General features: G+C 42.6%; 1 pseudogene; it reads left to right on the top strand.

The window, feature by feature from the left end:
- The first annotated feature begins 802 nt into the window (after nucleotides 1-802).
- On the top strand, nucleotides 803-2,206 carry LOC114619780 (annotated as a pseudogene).
- The last annotated feature ends 770 nt before the right edge of the window (nucleotides 2,207-2,976 follow it).

The raw sequence follows: 2,976 nt of genomic DNA on the forward strand, positions 1-2,976 counted from the left end.
TTAGATCTAAGATTGTACTTTACTGTAGGACACCAAAGGGGTGCTATGCCCTGGCTGAGCCTTTCTGTATGCTGCTGTCTACTAAGTAACATTCTGCAGTTCCTCTAGGATCAAAACATCCTGACTAAGGCATGCTGCCCCAGGAAGGGAATTTACTCTTGACATCCTATTGGCCCCCAGTTGAGTTCCTTCTTTTTCACATCCTGACTAATACATGGTGCCCCAGGAAGGGAATTTATGCTTGACATCCTGTTAACCCCCAGTTGAGTTCCTGTTTTTTCCTGAGTTTGTATTTTTCCTTCCCTGGCTTGGTGTATATATATTGAACCTGCTCAGTAAAAGTTTTGGCATTCTCTCACAAAGGATGACCCGTGTCTGAGTATTTCTTTAATCCCCCAGGCCTACGCTCGAGCTTGGTACAAAAGGAGGTCCCACTGAGATCGGGTAAGAGAGGAGAACCTGATGGGACGTTCCTGGAAGGAGCCGGCTGGACCGGTTCAGAGAGTGGAACATATTGGAGAAGCGTCACAGGATCAAACTGAAAGCAGCACTAGAGAGTGTGAGCTTTGATCACACCATGGGAATTGTGAGTTCCTTTCTACGTGTATTGACACAGGATGATGCAGGTAAGAAATCCTTGTATGAGGTGGAGAATAGTTACAGCTCTGAGGATGAGGAAGAAATTTTAGAAAAGAAAAAATTGAAGAAATGCAACATCAAAAAATGGGAACGGGAGCCTGTAAAATGGGAAGCGAGAGCAGATGAGCTACTCAGTTCCCCAGTGGCAGCGGTGGCAGCCCGGATGGCACAATGGCTGGGCCTGGGACATTTCTGCTGCTGCAGCAGCAGTGGTGATGGGCGGCTGCAGGAGCTGCAGAGGCTGCAATCTGCACCAGCCATACCGAATAAAACCAAGAAAGAGAAAGAACCATCAAAACTAGTGAAAAGTGGAAAAGGTTCAAAAGAAGGAGAAGGATAAGATACAGTAGAAGTAGAGACAGCCAGCAGGAAAAACAGCCTTGGAGCTGTCCAGTCTTCAACACCTACTAAAATAAAAGTACCAGTCTCTCAGCAAATCGTAGTCCTTGTGAAGAAAGGCAAATGGCAGAACTTTTCACTGGTTAATGCCAGCAACAATAGAGAACTGCAAAAATTGCCATCTTTGCAAGATGATCCTCCTGTGGGTCAAGAGAAGCTTTTTATCCAGAAGCTAAGTCAGTGTTATGTCATCTTTGACTTTGCTTCTGACCCACTAAGTGACTTAAAATGGAAAAAAGTAAAGCGAGCTGCGCTAAGCGAAATGGTGGAACATATCACCCACAACCAGAACGTGATCACAGAGCCCATTTACCCCAAAGCCGTCCAGACATTTGCAGTTAATATGTTTCCAACCTTGGTACCCTCCTCCAATCCTACGGGAGCAGAATTTGACCCAGGAGGAGATGAACCAATGTTAGAAGCAGCTTGGCCTCATTCCCAGCTTGTTTATGAATTTTTCTTAAGATTTTTAGAGCCTCTAGATTTCCAGCCCAATATAGCAAAGAAATATATTGATCAGAAGTTTCTATTGCAGCTTCTTGAACTCTTTGACAGTGAGGATTCTTGGGTGAGAGATTTTCTAAAAATGACCCAGTGCAGAATCTATGTGAAGTTCTTAGGCCTGCTCGCTTACATCAGGAAACAGAACAGTAATATATCTCATAGGCTTATCTATGAGACAGAGCACCACAGTGGTGTAGCAGAATTACTGGAGATCCTGGGAAGTATAATTAATGGATTTGCCTTACCACTAAAGGAAGAGCACAAGATTTTCCTGTTGAAGGTGTTGCTGTCCTTATACAAAGTGAGGTCACTGAGGGTCCACCATCCCAAGCTGGTATACTGTGTCATGCAGTTTTTAGAGAAGAACAGCACCCTCACTGAACCAGTGGTAATGGCACTTCTCAAATACTGGCCAAAGACTCACAGTCCAAAAGAAGTAATGTTCTTAAATGAATTAGAAGAAATTTTAGATGTAATTGAACCATCAGAATTTGTGAAGATTATGGAGCCCCTTTTCCGACAGTTAGCCAAATGTGTTTCCAGCCCTCACTTCCAGGTGGCAGAGCGGGCACTCTATAACTGGAATAATGAGTACATCATGAGTTTAATCAGTGATACTGCAGCGAAAATTCTGCTTATCATGTTTTCATCCTTATACTGCAATTCAGAGCCCTCCTGGGATACATTCTGCTTTCTCTTTGGCTCCTACTGGAGAAACCCTTAGTTCTGCTTTTCCTGTCTATTGTCTGTCCTTGGTACATCAATCTGTTAATTGTCTATTTTGGTTTTATTGTTCTATGTTTAAAAAAGTGTTTATTGGGTATGGTTAAAATTTCAACTTTGATAATTGAAATTTGGTTTAACTAGTAACTCAGGGCTGGAGAGATGACTAAGCCATTAAAAGCCAGGCTATAGTGGAAAGAGCACATTTAACTTTGAAAACCTATCTTGAAAAAATAAAAGGGGGGGAGGTTACCTCATCTCATGCAAGATTATCCTTTATTTTATATATTTTAAATTTTTTATTAGTGGTTAACGATGCATTGTCTGCAGGAGACAGACATTGGAAATGAGCCCAGAAGGCACTGGGCTTAGAGAAATGGAAAGACCCTGATCCTGTATTAGTCAGGGTGAGAGGTTCTGTTTTTGTTTTTTCTAAAGATGCTGAAACTCCTGTTTGGATTCCTGAGTGCTGTGTGCACCCTGTCACTACACAGAGTGCCCAAGTAGAGATATGGAGCCTCGTGAAGAAACCCCCAGTTCTGATGTCAATGGGGATAAGCAGCACAACCTGGCCAGTTATAGTTCCCGCCAACAAGACTACTGGAAAAGCTACTGCTAATTCTAAGAAACCAACAAACTTTTTTTGTTAATTTTAGTGTTATTTGTGTGCAGCCTCTCTATGGAGAGAAGTTTCTGGCATGACTCAAACTG

Source organism: Grammomys surdaster, unplaced genomic scaffold, assembly GCF_004785775.1.
Source record: "Grammomys surdaster isolate TR1022 unplaced genomic scaffold, NIH_TR_1.0 165, whole genome shotgun sequence".
NCBI classification, from domain to species: Eukaryota; Metazoa; Chordata; class Mammalia; order Rodentia; family Muridae; genus Grammomys; species Grammomys surdaster.